Source organism: Trichechus manatus, unplaced genomic scaffold, assembly GCF_000243295.1.
Source record: "Trichechus manatus latirostris isolate Lorelei unplaced genomic scaffold, TriManLat1.0 scaffold00035, whole genome shotgun sequence".
In the NCBI taxonomy this organism is placed as follows: Eukaryota; Metazoa; Chordata; class Mammalia; order Sirenia; family Trichechidae; genus Trichechus; species Trichechus manatus.
Window position 1 is genome coordinate 3060460 of NW_004443971.1, and position 17687 is coordinate 3078146.

The following is a 17687-nucleotide window of genomic DNA, read 5'->3' on the forward strand; positions in this document are numbered from 1 at the left end:
ACATCCCAGAGCATCAAATCCCTCCCAGGCCCATCAGACTGATTTTTACTGGAGGTATATTTCCTCAATATAAGTCTAAAAATAGAAATTGTATTGCTTCAGAGAGGAGCTAAATCAGCGTAGGATTACCTTGGAGCAAAGAAGAGGGGACAAGGTCTAGCGGAGGAGGACATAAATTATTCAGTGAAATAGAATTAAGGGTGGAAGTGGGTGAAGTGCTGGAGATGTAGATTCCCCTTTGTGTAGGAAAAACTGACAAGCCACTTGAAGGAAAGTACATTCCTTCAAAGAAGAGATGAAATGGAGAATTAGCAAGAAGAAGTGTCACTCTACTGATGTTTCAAAATGTTTCCACTTATAAAACATTTCAATGCTGAACACAGATTCTAGGTTCCCTGGAGAGTACTTGCATAGGGAGAAATCGTGTTGCTTTGGCAGTGACTCCTCTACGTCCACCCAGCTCTTGTGCTTTGGGAAAATTCCTTTTGTCAGCTTCCTACAGCTCTGTGCCTCAGGGAGTCACAACCAATAATCCCCCATCTCATAAAGCAGCAGGGCACCAGGAAGGGTAATTCCTCCCTACTCCTTTCTTTCCTATACATATTTTTTGTACTGAGAATTAAAATATGATTTTTGTCATCACTAGTCCAATTAGTATCTACAGTTACATACAAAATAATAATAATAATCTCCCACTACAATGCTCAAAAAGCCCCAGTCTCAGTGGGTTCTTCCAGTATTCAATATATATTCTTCATGCTGCTGCATATGACTATTTCTTCTTGTGCTGTCCTTAGTGAAGTCAGAAAATATCATTTATTCATTCTTTACTCACTCAACAAATATTTAAGCCAAACCAGTTGTGGTCCAGTTGATGCTGACTCATGGCAACCCAAGGTGAGTCAGAGTAGAACTGTGCTCCACAGGGTTTTCAGTGGCTGATTTTTTCAGAAGTAGATCACCAAGCCTTTCTTCTGAGGTATCTCTGGGTGGATTTGAAACTCCAATTTTTCAATTAGCAGTCGAGTGGATTAACTGTTTACACCAGCATGCTTACTCTGTGCCAAGCATTGTGATTAGTTTTAAAAATACAGTATCTCTGACCTCATGAGGCTTACAGTTCAGTGAGGGGGATAAGGATTAAAAAAGATATCATATTCCTCAAAAATTAAATAGTTGTGCTCATCAAAATATTTTATCAAAAGAATAAAAAGACAACCTACAGACTGGGAAAAAATCTTCAGGAATGACATCTCTGATAAGGGTCTAATCTGTGACAAAGGACATAATCTAGAAATGGGCTCCTGGCCTAGCCTGAACTCATGTCAAGAGAACAAGAGTAACCCATCTTGACCCATAAATGAGCTCTCTGCAAACACCTTCTCAGGCTTTACAAACTAAGATGTGCTGATAGATTGTTTTCATATTTTCCAGGAAACAGCTGCATCTAAGAACATTTGTGGTCAGCTGATTTGCAGAAGATGCTCCCCACCCTGCCTCCTCCTCACTGATACTCTGTACTTTTGCATCACCCTGTTCTAACCAACCAGGTAGAAACCAATGAAGATGAGTTTAGCTGTACTCCAGCTGCCTTTAGATTATGTCAGTCAATGAAGATAGTTTTAGCTGTACCCCAGCTGCTTGTGGTTTTTGCCTGTATCAACCCTTGTCACCCCATGCCTCGGCAGAACGGTCTATCTTATCCTGTAGGATTCACCACTTTTCCAATTTAAGTTGTTTTATATTCTCAATAAATCTCTCTAATATAAAGTTTTTCAAAGTCAGAGTTTTACTATTGGTCATTTCTCTGGCGTAGCCAGCAAGATCCGAAGATGCCTACCAGCAGTGGTTCCAAGCAGTTGGGAACTCGGAGCTTCTGTGCCAGCACAAGCCCTTTGCACTCATCCATCTACGCGGACTCCCCAGAGCCATCCCAGGTAATCCCTCTAAGATCAAACTACACTCTCTTTGTGTACAGTTCTCCTAAGAAATTTGTTAACTTTATTTCTCCTTTACTTTCTTTTTCTGCTCATCTTTCTGAGCAGCTTGATGAGTTCACTGTAAGTAGATGAGAGCCATTTGCTGAACTCTTTTCTTCGGGCACCCCTTGAGGTTCAGTGTGCAGCAGGGACTGGGATCCTGTGGCAGGAACTGGCTTTCTGTGTGCTGTTTGGGTCTAAGTTTAGTAAGAAGATGGGGAATGCCACATCAAAGACTGAGGCAGGACCTCTTTTGGGGACTTTTTTCTGTGAGAAAGGACCTCCTTCAGGGACTCGTGTGTATTATGTGTTTAAAAATAATGGTCCCATCTCAGTCTTGCATCAGGATCATTGGCATGTGCTCATTAAGGGAAACTTAGAAAATCAATGGCCCTTATGGGGATCCTTTGAACTAAGTAATTTTTCTGCACGGTAAATTGTAACACAAAGGCTCCCATATTAGACAGACACAATAAGATGCCTTTTTTATTTTTTGTTAGTACCAGGAACCTTCCAAAAGGACTTCAAAATAATAAAATTGTCTTATTAAAATATACTGTTTCCAAGTTAATTAAACAAAATAAGGAGCTACAATGTCAAAACACTGCTCCTACCCCTATTCTCCTTTGATACTTTTCAGTTAAAGACATTAGTATATTTAATATAAGAGACTAGGTCTCTAGTTGGCAAAATGAATTAAATTCAAAGAGAATGAAACCAAAGTTTCAATCTACTTTTAACATCCTTAATGAGCCTAGACTTCCCCCCTACCAGAATGCTTATTTGAGGTTCATGCTCAGAAACACCATTAAGTGGAATATACTTGAAATAATTTAAAATCTCAATTGTCATTTTAGGAAATTCAGTTCCCATTTATGTAGTTTTTCTGTCTTGTTTTATGTCTAAGTTTCTATCCTGTCTGAGGACATTTTAAGAAACTGGGTTCCCCATATGTTTGTCATATGTGATGTTAAATATAAGCCTGGACTTTGAGCTGGCCTCACAGATTGGTGAATTTATGTGGTTTTTCTATTTCTCTTTTTCAAGTTTCCTGTCTTGTTTTGCCAGTTTTATCTTTTGTATGGTTGAAATTTAGCTGTTTTGAAGAAAAAGGAAATTATAGGTCTTCTTGAATTAAAACCTTTAAGTGTATTTTGGATATGTGTATGGATTAAGAAGAAACAGAAACTAGTATTTCTTTCCAGGATTTTTCATAAAAAGATATGAGAAAACAGTAACCCCTAAATGTTTCAAACACTTTCTTGTGGTTTGTAGCATATGGATAAAGTTTTGCTTCACTTATTAACAAAATGTGTGCTTTTTCTGTTTTGGTTTGTGTCTGAGTTTCTGCTTTATCTCAGAAAGCCATGACTGGCAGTCACTAGTTCTTTTGTTTTTGCTTTTTGCCTCTCATGAAGCAGTTTTTTAAGCCTTAGGGTTTTTTCTTTTTTCCTCTTCCAGGCAAAACTGCTTTTTGCTCCTGCTTTATAACCTGAGCTTTTACCAACTACTCTGAGAAATTTTGATATAAACTGGTCTATTTGAAAAGTGCATTAAAAAAAAAAAAAGGATAATTTTTTTTGACTTGTATAACAAGACCTTAAAAAGAACGAATTATTCTAAATTACTTCTCTAAAGGATCCTAGAAAGCATGGCCAAGACAGGGTTGTAAAAATTAGGTTATAAATATTCCTTTATAAAACAATACTAAAGATTTGAATAGGCATATAGACTATATAAACAAACTTTACTTCAGAAATAATTACGTTTTTAATATATAGATTTAAATTAATGTTCAACATTTTTAGTTAATGTACTGATATTAAATTAATAGATTTTCATTATGATTAAAGTTTATAGACTCTTACTTTTCATACCATAAAAGGTATATATATATATTTAGGTCTGGTAATGAATACGTTCCTTTTTGACACTTAGAGGGTTATGCTATAAAAAGAAAAAATAAACCAAACCCATTGCTGTTGACTCAATTCCCACTGATAGTGACACTACAGGACAGAGTAGAACTGCCCCATAAGGGTTACAAGGAGCAGTTGGTGGGTTTCAACTGCCGACCTTTTGGTTAGCAGGCCAATGCTTAACCACTGCACCACCAGGGCTCCATAAGAAAGATGTAAAAAGGAGAGGAAATGTAAAAGGTCTATGAAAAAGGACTTTATTTAATATGGTCAAAATTCTTATTTGCTGCAGCTAAAAGGTTGTTGAGATAATTTATGAGAATTTTAAGAGCTTTAATGTCAAATAACATATAAAACAAAAAAATGAGTTTCTCTCTGTTAAGATAACAAAATTTTCTTTAATTACCGAGTTGAAGGATTAATTTTATTCTTTGTACAATCTGCCTTGATGGCAAGGGCCAAACAGAATACATTCTTGAATCAAAAATCAAGTCACATGGCTTTAGAAAAAACTAGGTTTTATATTTTTTTAATTGTACTTTAGATGAAGGTTTACAGAATAGTTTCTCATTAAACAGTACACACATTGTTTTATGACAATGGTTAACAACCCCACGACTTGTCAACACTGTCCCTTCTCAACCTTGGGTTCCCTATTACCAGCTTTTCTGTCCCTTCCTGCCTTCTAGTCTTTGTCCTTGGACTGTTGTACCCCATTAGTCTCCCTTTGTCTTATGGGGCAGTCTAATCTTTGGTTGAACAGAGAACCTCAGGAGTAACTTCACTGCTGAGCTAAAAGGGCATCCGGAAGCCATACTCTCAGGGCTTCTCCAGTCTCTGTCAGGCCAGTAAGTCTGGTCTTTTTCTGTGAGTTAGAATTTTGTTCTACCTTTTTCTCCAGCTCTGTCTAGGACCCTCTGTTGTGATCCCTGTCACAGCAGTCAGTGGCGGTAGCCAGGCACCATCTAGTTGTACTGGACTCAGTCTGGTTCCACCGTGGTAGTTGTGGTCCATTAGTCCTCTGGACTAACCTTTTCCTTGTATCTTGTTTTCTTCATTTTCCCTCGTTCCCGAAAGGGGGAGACCAGTTGAGTATCTTAGATGGCTGCTCATAGGCTTTTAAGACCCCAGATGCTACTTACCAAGGTAGAATGTAGAACATTTTCTTTATAAACTGTGTTATGCCAATTGAGCTAGATGTTCCCTGAGACCATGGTCCCCATAGCCCTCTGCCCAGCAATTCAGTCCCTCAGGGAGTTTGGATGTGTCTATGGAGCTTCCATGACCTTTCCTTGTATAAGCTGTGCTGGCTTCCCCAGTATTGTGTACTCTTACCCTTCACCAAAGTTACCACTTATCTATTATCTATTTAGTATTTCCCTCCTACCCCTCCCATCCCTCATAACCAACAAAGATTGTTTCTTTTCATGTGTAACCCTTTTTATGAGTTTTTACAGTAGTGGTCTCATACAATATTTGTTCTTTTGTGATTGACTTATTTCACTCAGCAAAATGACCTCCAGTTTCATCCATGTTATGAGATGCTTCACAGATTCATCATTGTTCTTTATCATGGTGTAATACTCCATTGTAGGTATGCACCATAGTTTGTTTATCCATTCATCTGTTGATGGACATCTAGGTTGTTTCTATCTTTTTGCTATTGTGAACTATGCTGCAATGAATATGGGTGTGCATATGTCTATTCATGTGACGGCTCTTATTTCTCTAGGATATATTCCTAGGAGTGGGATTGCTGGATCATGTGGTATTTCTATGTCTAGCTTTCTAAGGAAGTGCCATATCATTTTCCAAAATGGTTGTATCATTTTGTATTCCCACCAGCAATGCGTAAGAGTTCCGATCTCCCTGCAGCCTCTCCAACATTTGTTATTTCCAGTGTTTTTGATTCATGACAGTAATGCCGGGGTGAGATGGTATCTCATTGTGGTTTTAATTTGTATTTCTCTAATGGCTAGTGATCGCGAGCATTTCCTCATGTGTCTGTTGGCCACTTGAATGTCTTCTTTGATGAAGTGTCTGTACATTTCCGTAGCCCATTTTTTAACTGGATTATTTTGTTGTTGTTGTTGCAGAGGTGTTGGATCTTCTTGTAGATTTTCAAGATTAGAACTTGGTCTGACTTGTAATGTCCAAAATTTTTTTCCTAGTCTGTAGGTTCTCTTTTTACGCTTTTGGTGAAGTCTTTTGATGAGCGTAAGTGTTTAATTTTTAGAAGATCTCAGTAATCTAGCTTATCTTCTGGAGTTTGTGTGTTCTTGGTTATGGTTTGTATCCTGTTAATGCCGTGTATTAGGACCTCTAGCATTGATCCTATTGAAAAAACTAGGGTTTTTGTTTCTGTTTTGTTTTTACCTTTAAGGTCTTTAGTTAAATAACTCAAGTACTGTTCTCAATGACCTATGAGAAACTCCTTACGGCTTTGAAACTTCATGGAAAATCACAAAAAAAATTGTTACTATTTTATAAGAAGAAAAAGATACTAAAAAAGATTTATTTAATAAGTTATGAATCACATAAAACCTGTTGCCAAATCAGGAGAAATATCAAATTTTCTTTAAGTCAAAATCTATATGTCAATAACATTTCTCTAGTATTGAACAACAAACATAAAATTATGTCATAATTTTATTAATTTAATTGCTAATTTAACTATAGCCTTGTATTCCTTGTACCTAGCATCATCAAAGTGCATGGTTAAACTGGGGAATTTACATCGTTTACCCATGGAGTTTTTGTTGTTGTTGCTGTTGTTACTATCCAGATATTTAGAGACTTAATAATTTTGGCATATTCTTGGTATACCCTGACTATATGGTATTATGTCTCAAGATTATTATACATTATATCTGAAACTCTTTAAAAATAAGCTTAATTATTATGTTCAGAAATATTTTTGTCTAGAAGTTTTTTTTTTTTAAATTAACTTTCTTTGGCTTTGCATTAGTTTTGTAATTAAGCCCCATCAGGTCTTTTGCTTTTAAGAAATATTATTATAAGTTAACCATAGTCATATTAAGTTTTGTCATCTGCAGATAAGTTTCTACTTTACCAACTTGTTGAATGCACTTAACCAAAATATTTCAACAAAAAAATAACTTTAACAGACTTATGAAGATGATAATATTTCAAATGTGGATACAATTGCACTAAAACAATACTTCCAGAACTCTTATATAGAAACTAATGAAGTTTTCAGACTGCTGTTGATTCAAAATTACATGCAACCAAAATTTACCACATAGGTTTGAGTAAACTAAAAGAATTACTACAAACATTTATAAAAATATTACTAATGTTTAATGTTCTATTTTTTTATGTAAGACACCAATTTTACTTTCCCTCTTTTAACATAAGAATCAGTTATTTCGATAACTAATAACATTATGTTAACTGCAGAATATCCTATAGACTAGAAAATGTCATGGCACGTATCAAAGTTCAGACTAAATATATTCAGAATGATTTAAAAGGTTCTCCCCATGGACTCCAAGAAATAAATACTTAAATGACTATGCTGAAAGAAATAGTTCTTAAAAATCAAATGGACTACTACACAAAGAGCCACCTATGTCATTATCAGAATTGATTGTTAATGCTGAATCTTAACAATCCTGTTGCTTCCTTAACTAATATTATTCTCTTTCTCATCATTTCTATAAAATGCTGTATCTGTCATAGTTAATTTTGCTTTAAAGGAATATTTTTCAAAGATTAAAGAAGATTTTGATGGCCAGAAATTAGAATCACAAAATCTGCCTAACATTGCCCCAGGAGAATATATATATTGGAAAAAGACATAAACTGAAAGACTCCTTAACTGCTCACTGGAAGGGAGCATATTTAGTTCTTTTTACAAGCCCTTGTGCCACCAAATCACAGGAGACTAAGATGTAGATCCACCTCTCTCAGCCTAAAAAGACTGCAGAACCCTCTTGGACTGTCCAATCACAAAAAGACTCCAACAACCTGGAGATCAGAAATGGACGACATCTGGAGTAGACAGCTCTTCCCAAGACCTCCGGACCAGGCCTGTATAACACATGGCACCTAACTGAACTAGACTTTACTTAGATAAATTCAAGCCAGATTCAGAAGAGGATGTGGAACGAGTAGTATCATTGCTAATGTCAGATGGATCTGGCTGAAAGCAGAGAATACCAGAAAGATATTTACCTGTGTTTTATTGACTATGCAAAGGCATTCGACTGTGTGAATCATAACAATTATGGATAACATTGTGAAGAGTGGGAATTCCAGAACACTTAACTGTGCTCATGTAGAACCTGTACATAGTCCAAGAGGCAGTTGTTTGAACAGAACAAGGGAATACTGTGTGGTTCAAAAACAGAAAAGGTGCGCATCAGGGTTGTATCCTTTCACAATACTTATTCAAACTGGATGCTGAGCAAAATAATCCAAGAAGCTGGACTATATATGAAGAGGAGTGCAGCATCAAGATAGGAGGAAGACTCATTATTAACAACATGTGACATGCAGATAACACAACCTTGCTTACTGTAAGTGAAGAGGACTTGAAGCACTTACTGATGAAGATCAAAGACTACAGCCTTCAGTATGGATTACACTTCAACATAAAGAAAACAAAAATCCTTACAACTGGACATATAAGCAACATCATGATAAACAATAAAAATAGTGAAGTTGTCAAGGATTTCATTTTAATTGGACCGACAATCAATGCTCACAGAAGCAGCAGTTAACATACCAAACAATGCATTTCACTGGGCATATCTGCTGCAAAAAGACCACTTTAAAGTGTTTAAAAGCAATGATACCACTTTGAGGACTTAGGTGTGCCTGACCCAAGCCATGATATTTTCAGTTGTCTCATATGCATGCAAAAGCTGGACAATGAATAAGGAAGACCAAAGAAGGATTGATGCCTTTGAATTATGGTGTCGGAGAAGAATATTGAATATACCACGGACTGCCTGAAGAAAAACAAGTCTGTCTTGGAAGTACAGCCAGAGTGTTCCTTGGAAGCAAGGACGGTGAGACTTCGTCTCACATACTTTGGACATGTTATCAGGAAGGACATGTCCCTGGAGAAGGACATCATGATTGGTAAGGAAGAGGGTCAGCAAAAAAGAAGACCCTCAACAAGACAGACTGACACAGTGGCTGCAACAGTGGGCTCAAACAGAGCAACAATTGTGAGGATGGTGCAGGACCGAGCATTGTTTGTTCTCTTGTACACAGGGTCACTATGAGTTGAAATCGACTCGACAGGACCTAACAACAACAACTACATTACTTGTTAACATTTTATTTTTCCCCTGAAAATAAATGTTAGCTGAGCATTCACCTCTACTCATAGACAAGGTGTCATGTACTCTGAGGAAACCACTGTAAACTCACCTGTTCTCTAACTTGAGTCTCTGTCTAGACCAACTAGTTCCTCTAAAATTCAGCCTTTCTTCCAGTCAGCCCTCTAATTTTTTTTTTTTTTAAATAGCATGGTGAAGACGCCTGTGGTGGTGCCCAGCTATCCATCTGATGACATCTGAACCCTGTCACCCATTTGATAGCATCCAGGGTCTTAAACAGCTTAAAAGGTAAGTGACCATTCACACAAATTTCACAGCCTTGCAGAAGATGGGTTACTCCTTTTTGGGTGACATGAGACCTGCTGACCTTGACAATGAGACCCTACATATGGCAAGGTAAAAATGAACAGATGTTGCCTAGCTATTCTTTTGAGAATAGTGATTGTGGTCTTAAAAGTCTACCTTGAGGAAAGATTAGTCCAAAGGACTAATGGACCACAACTACCACGGCCTCCACCAGACTGAGTCCAGTACAACTAGATGGTGCCTAGCTACCACTACTAACTGCTCTGACAGGGATCACAACAGACGGTCCCGGACAGAGCTGGAGAAAAATGTAGAACAAAATTCTAACTCATAAAAAAAGACCAAACTTACTGGCCTGACAGAGACTGGAGAAACCTCGACAGTATGGCCCCTGGACACCCTTTTAGCTCAGCAATGAAGTTACTCCCGAGGTTCACCTTCCAATCAAAGATTAGACAGCCCCATAAAACAAAATGAGACTAATGGGGGCACAACAGCCCAGGGACAAGGACTAGAAGGCAGGAGGGGACAGGAAAGCTGGTAATAGGGAACTCAAGGTCAAGAAAGGAGAGTGTTGACATCATGGGGTTAACCAATGTCATAAAACAGTATGTATACCAACTGTTTAATCAGAAACTATTTGTTCTGTAAACCTTCATCTAAAGCAGAAAAACAATTAAAGAAAAAAGAGGAACATTAAGCCAGCAAAAACAAAAGTCTACCTTGAGTAGGCTGCCATATAACCAGTTAAAGGAAAATAGCCCATGAAGAAGAAAAATATTCTTATAATAGTGATCAATTAATTACTAAGAAAATTCTTGATCAAAAGGAGAGAATGACAAAGGGAATAATCCAAAAGCAGACTCTTGGCCTAGCCTGGACTCATGTCAAGGGCATAAAGGTAACTGCATCTTGATTCATAAACAAGCTCTCTGCAAACCCCTGCTCAGGCTTTGCAAGCTAAGATGTGCTGTTAGATTGTTGTCATATTTTCCAGGAAACAGCAGCATCCAAGAACAGTTTGTGGTTGGCCAGTTTGCAAAAGACACCCCTCAACCCGTCTCCTCCTCACTGATACTCTGTACTTTTGCATCACTCTGTTCTAATTGATACAGGTAGAAACAAATGAAGATGAGTTTAGCTGTACTCCAGCTGTCTTCAGATTAAGTCAGTCAATGAAGATAGCTTTAGCAGTACCCCAAATGCTTGTGGTTTTTGCCTGTATCAATCCTTGTCATCCCATGCCTCGGCGGAGAGGTCTATCTTACCCTGTAGGATTCACCATCTTCCCAACTTAATTTGTTTATACCCTCAATAAATCTCTCTAATTTAAAGTTTTTCAAAGTCAGAGTTTTTCTCTTGCATATCTCTAAAGTATACAGAAAACTTCAACAACTCAACAAAAAAACACAAAAAACCTAATTAAAAACATACAAAAGACATCAATAGAGACTTCACCAAAGAGCATCCTAGCGGCCAACAAACACAGGAAAAGATGTTTGCGATCGTTAGCCATTAGAGACATGCAAATCAAAACAACAAGATATCATCTCATCCCTGCTAAAATGGCACTGCTCACAAAAACAGAAAACAACAAATGCTAGCCAGGATGGGGGAATTGGAAGTCTTATCCACTGCAGGTGGGACTGTAAAATGGTACAACTACTATGGAAAACAGTATGGTGCTTCTTCAAAAAACTAGAATTACCTTATGATTTATCAATTCCCCTCCTAGGTATATATCCTAGAGATCTAATAGAAGTGATACGAACAAACATATGCCCACCTATGTTCATTGCACCGCTACTCATAATAACAAAAAAATGGAAACAACCTAAGTGTCCATCAGTGAATGAATGGATAAGCAAAATGTGGTATATACATACAATGGAATACTTTGCAACCATAAAGAATAATGATGATTCCTTGAAACATCTTATAATGTGGATGAATCTGCACGACATTATGTTGAGTGAAATAAGTCAATCAGAAAAGGACAGATATTGTATGACCTCATTTTGATAAAAATAAAAACACACGTACACATACAGAAACCAACGTTCATTGGTGGTTACCAGGGATGGGTAGGTGGGGAGAGGGGAATCACTTGAAAAGTAGACACTTGTTATTTTTGGTGAGGGGAAAGGTAACACCGAATGTGGGTAAAGTGTACACAGCTTGAACAAGCTAAATGATGTCACTAAGAAGCACACATACACAAACACACACACACGCACAAAAGGATGTTTTCTGTAAATGCTAGAAAATATATAATTTTGCAACAACAACCAAAATATATATGTGTGTGTGGTTACATATGTACGCATGTATGCATATATTTGTATAGCTCTGTATATGTGTATATAGACTAATTTCTTCTCTGAGTCTTTGGTTTCTTCTTTCTCTTTTTCTCTTGATGAGATTAGACTGACAGTTATACCTTAGATGACCGCTTGCAAGCTTTTAAACCCCAGATGTTACTCATCAAGCTAGGATGCAGAACATAAACTTGTGAACTATATTATGCCAATTGACCAATTTGTCCCATGAGACTATGACCCTAAGGCTTCAAACTCAGAAAATCAATCCCACGAAGTTTTGATTATGTCTAAGAAGTATCCATGCTGTGCCCCCATGTGCTTTATTATAATATGCACATACGTGCGTGCACATACACAGGGTATGTGCATATTATAATAAGGCTTGAGAGCAGTCAACTAAGATACAACTATCAGTCTCACCTCATCCAGAGGAAAAGAGAAAGAAAAAACTAAAGATTCAGAGAAGAAATTAGTCTATAGGACTAACAGTCTACACAAACCACAGGCTCATCTACACTGAGACCAGAAGAAATAGATGGTGCCTGGCTACTACTAATGATGGTTCTGATCAGGGCTACAACAGATGGATCCTGGCAGAAGGGGAGAAAAATGAGGAACAGAATTCAAATTCTTTTTTTTTTTTTTTTTTTACTTATTTATTTTTATTGCTGTCCTTTAAGTGAAAGTTTACAATTCAAGTTAGTCTCTCATACAAAAATTTATATATACATTGTTATGTGACCCTAATTGCTCTCCCTATACTGTGACAGCACACTCCTCCTTTCCACTCCTGATTTCCCGTGTCCACTCAACCAGCTCCTGACTCTCTCTGACTTCTCATCTCACCTCCAGACAGGAGCTGCCCATTTAGTCTCATGTATCTACTTGAGCTAAGAAGCACACTCTTCACTAGTATCATTTTACGTCCCATAGTCGGTTCTAATCTTTGTCTGAAGAGTTGGCCACGGGAATAGTTTTAGTTCAGAGTAGACAGAGAGTCCGGGGGCCATGCCTTCTGGGGATTCTCCAGTATCAGTCAGACCATTAAGTCTGGTCTTTTTACTAGAATTTGAATTCTGTACCCCACTTTTCTCATGCTCCATCAGGGACTCTGTTGTATTTCCTATCAGGGCGGTCACTGGTGGTAGCCGGGTACCATTTAGTTCTTCTGGTCTCAGGCTGATGCAGTCTCTGGTCTATGTGGCCCTTTCTTTCTCTAGGGCTAATACTTTACTTGTGACTTTGGTGTTCTTCATTCTCCTTTACTCCAGGTGGATGGGACCAATTGATGCATCTTAGACGGCTGCTTGCTAGCTTTTAAGACCCCAGATGCCACTCACCAAAATAGGATGCAGAACATTTTATTAATAAACTTTGTTATGCCAATTGACCTAGATGTTCTCTGAAAGCATGCTCCCCAGAACCGCACCCCCCACCCACCACCGCTACTCTGTCGCTTGAAGTGTTTGATTGTATTCAGGAAACTTCTTAGCTTTGGTTTAGTACCATTGTGCTGACTTCCCTTATAGTGTGTGCTGTCCTTCCCTTCCGCTAAGATAATTCTTCTCTACTATCTAGTTAGTGAATAACCCTCACCCTCTCTACCCACCCACGTAATCATCAAAGAATGTTTTCTTCTGTGTTTAAACCTTTTCTTGAGTTCTTACAGTAGTGGTATTATACACTATTTGTCCTTCTGTGACTGACTAAATTCACTCAGTATAATGCCCTCCAGATTCCTCCAAGTTATGTTTCACGGCTTCGTCGTTGTTCTTTATCTTTGTGTAGTATTCCATTGTGTGAATATACCATAATTTGTTTATTCATACATCCAGTGATGGGCACCTAAGTTGTTTCCATCTTTCTGCTATTGTGAACACTGCTGCAATGAACATGGTGTGCATATATCTATTCGTGTGACAGCTCTTATTTCTCTAGGATATATTCCAAGGAGAAGGACAGCTAGATCCTATGGTACTTCTATTTCTAGCTTTTTAAGGAAGCACCAAATCAATTTCCAAAGTGGTTGTACCATTTTACATTCCCACCAACAGGGTATAAGTGGTCCCGTCTCTCCACAAACTCTCCAACAGTTATTATTTAGTGTTTTTTGGATTAATGCTAGCCTTGTTGGGGCGAGATGGTATCTCATTATAGATTTGATGTGCATTTCTCTAACAGCTAATGATTGTGAGCATTTCTTCATGTGTCTGTTAGCCGCCTGAATATCTTCTTTGGCAAGGTGCCTGTTCATATCCTTGTCCATTTTTTAATTGGGTTATTTGTCTTTTTGTTGTTGTGGTTTTGCAGTATCTTGTAGATTTTAGAGATTAGACGCTGATCGAATTTGTTGTAGCCAAAATTTTTTCCCAGTCTGTACACTGTCTTTTGACTCTTTCAGTGAAGTCTTTTAATGAGCAATAAGTGTTTGATTTTTAGGAGCTCCCAGTTATCTAGTCTCTCTTCTGGCGCTTGAGCATTGTTACTTATGGTTTGTATTCTGTTTATGCCATGTATTAGGGCTCGTAGCGTTGTCCCTATTTTTTCTTCCATGATATTTATCATTTTCCATTTTATATTTAGGTCTTTGATCCATTTTGAGTTAGTTTTTGTGCATGGTGGGAGGTATGGGTCTTGTTTCAGTTTTTTGCAGATGGATATCCAGTTATGCCAGTACCATTTATTAAAGAGACTGTCTTTTCCCCAAATAATGGACTTTGGGCCTTTGTCAAATATCAGCTGCTCAGAGGTGGATGAATTTATGTCTGGATTCTCAATCCTGTTCCATTGGTCTATGTATCTGTTGTTGTACCAAAACCAGGCTGTTTGACTACTGTGGCAGTATAATAGGTTCTAAAATCAGGTAGTGTGAGGCCTCCCACTTTGTTCTTCTTCTTGAGTAATGCTTTACTTATCCAGCGCCTCTTCCCTTTCCATATGAAGTTGGTGATTTGTTTCTCCATCTCCTTAAAAATTGCCGTTGGAATTTGGATCGGGATTGCATTGTATCTGTAGATTGCTTTGGGTACAACTGACATTTTCACAATGTTGAGTCTTCCTATCTATAAGCAAGCTATGTTTTTCCACCTATACAGGTCTCTTTCAGTTTCTTGCAGTAGTCTCTTGTAGTTTTCATTGTAGAGGTCTTTTACGTCTCTGATTAGATTTATTCCTAAGTATTTTATCTTCTTGGGGACTACTGTAAATGGTATTGATTTGGTGACTTCCTCTTCGAAGTTCTCTTTGTTGGTATAAAGGAATCAAACTGATTTTTGTATGTTTATCTTGTATCCTGAAACTTTACTGAAATCTCCTATTAGTTCCAGTAGTTTTCTTGTGGATTCTTTGGGATTTTCTCTGTATAAGATCATATCATCTGCAAATAGAGATACTTTGAGTTCTTCCCTACCTATTTGGATGCCCTTTATTTCTTTCTCTAGCCTAACTCCTCTGGCTAGGACCTCCAGCACGTTGATTAAGAGTGGTGATAAAGGGCATCCTTGTCTGGTTCTGATTCTCAAGGGGAATGCTTTCAAATTCTTTCCGTTGAGGATGATATTGGCTGTTGGCTTTGTATAAATGCCCTTAATTATACTGAGGAATTTCCCTTCTATTCCTAATTTGTTGAGAGTTTTTATCATGAGTGGGTATTGGACTTTGCCCAGTGCCTTTTCTGCATCGATTGATAACATCATGTGGTTCTTGTCTTTTGTTTTATTAATGTGATGGATTACAGTGATTGTTTTTCTAATGTTGAACGATCCCTGCATACCTGGTATAAAACCCACTTGATCATGGTGAATTTTTTTTTTTTTTTTTTTTTGATATGTTGCTGAATTCTATTGGCTAGGATTTTGTTGAGGATTTTTGCGTCAATGTTCATGAGGGATATTGCTGTGTAATTTTCTTTTTTTGTGGTGTCTTTACCTGGTTTTGGTATCAGGGTTATGCTGGCTTCATAGAATGAGTTTGGGAGTATCCATCCTTTCTATGCTTTGAAATACTTTTAGTAGTAGTGGTGTTAACTCTTCTCTGAAAGTTTGGTAGAATTCTCCAGTGAAGCCATCTGGGCCAGGGCTTTTTTTTTGTTGGGAGTTTTTAAATTACCTTTTCAATCTCTTCTTTTGTTAGGGATTTAGTTGTTCTACCTCTGTTTGTGTTAGTTTAGGCAAGTAGTGAGTTTCTAGAAATTTGTCCATTTCCTCTAGGTTTTCAAATTTGTTAGAGTACACTTTTTCATGGTTCTTTTAATTTCAGTTTGGTCTGTTGTGATAACACCCATCTCATTTCTTACATGGGTTACCTTCCTCTGCTGTTTTTCTTCTGTCAGTTTGGCCAATGGTTTATCAATTTTATTGATCTGTTCAAAGAACAGCTTTTGGTCTTGTTAACTCTTGCAATTATTTTTCTACTCTCTATTTAATTTAATTCAGCTCTAATTCTCATTATTTCCTTTCTTCTGGTGCCTGAGTGCTTCTTTTGCTGCTCTCTTTCTACTTGTTTGAGTTGTAGGGTTAATGTTTTTATTTTGGCCCTTCTTTTTGGATGTGCGAATTTATTGCTATAAACTAACCTCTGAGCACTGCTTTTGCTGTGTCCCAAAGGTTCTGGTAGGATATGTTTTCCTTCTCATTTGATTCTATGAATTTCTTTATTCCATTCTTCATTTCTTGTATAACCCAGTAGTTTTTGAGCAAGGTGTTGTTCAGTTTCCATGTGTTTGATATTTTTCCCTTGCTTTTTCTGTCATTGATCACTACTTCTATGGCTTTATGGTCAGAAAAGATGCTTTGTAATATTTCGATGCTTTGGATTTTGTTAAAGTTTGCTTTATAGCCAAATACGTGGTCTATTCTGGAAAATGTTCCATGTGCACTGGAAAAGAAAGTATACTTGGCTGCTGTTGGGTGGAGTGTTAGGTATATGTCTATGAGATCAAGTTGGTTGACTGCAGCATTTAGATCTTCTGTGTCTTTGTTGAGCTTCTTTCTGAATGTTCAGTCCTTCAGTGAAAGTGGCGTGTTGAAATCTCCTACTACTATTGTGGAGGTGTCTGTCTCTCTTTTCAATGCTGTTAGAGTTTGTTTTATGTATTTTGGAGCCCTGTCATTGGGTGCATAAATATTTATTATAGTTATGTCTTCCTTTGTGTATTGACGCTTTAATCATTACATAGTGTCCTTCCTTATCCTTTGTGGTGGATTTTACTTTTAAGTATATTTTGTCAGAGATTAATACTGTCACTCCTGCTCTTTTTTTTTGAGTGTTGTTTTCTTCATATATTTTTTTCCATCCTTTGAGTTTTAGTTTTTTTGTGTCTTTAAGTTTAAGGTGTGTCTCTTGTAGGCAGCCTATAGACAGATCAAGTTTTTTCATCCAGTCTACCACTCTGTCTCTTTATTGGTGCATTTAGTCAATTTACATTCAGTGTAATTATTGATAGGTATGAGTCTAGTGCTGTCATTTTGATGTCTTCTTTTATGTGCTGTTGAGTTTCTTTGTTCCACTTAATTTTCTGTGCTGAGTCATTTTTCTTTATGTATTTTCTTTTCATCTTTTTCATTGTTGTTGATTTTGTATTTGCTGAGTCTTTATATATATGTATTTTTTTATTTTGACATGTAGGATTGTTAGTTTCCTTTATGGTTACCTTAATATTTACCTGTATTTTTCTAATTTTATACCAGTCTTTTATTTCTTTATATCACCTTGACTTCCTGTCCATATGAAAAATCTATGTCTACATTTTTTAAGTCCCTCTTTTTTGTTTTAATGTTGTCATCTTTTACATATTGACAACTGTTTCCCTATTTTCAGTGTTTTAGCTTAGATTTACTTTTGTGACTTCCC

General features: G+C 37.2%; 1 protein-coding gene and 1 long non-coding RNA gene across 4 annotated transcripts in view; one reads left to right on the forward strand and one right to left on the reverse strand.

Annotated features, from left to right (window-relative positions):
- The window catches only part of HHAT (hedgehog acyltransferase), a 635839-nt gene that overhangs the window by 139218 nt on the left and 478934 nt on the right, over positions 1-17687 (reverse strand). The gene's annotated exons all lie outside the window — the stretch shown is intronic.
- LOC111820374 (uncharacterized) overlaps positions 1547-17687 on the forward strand; it is a 19726-nt gene continuing 3585 nt past the window's right edge. The window contains exons 1-2 of the long non-coding RNA XR_002823913.1: positions 1547-1937; positions 9399-9498. This is a non-coding gene — a long non-coding RNA (uncharacterized LOC111820374). The remainder of the gene's footprint in view (positions 1938-9398; positions 9499-17687) is intronic.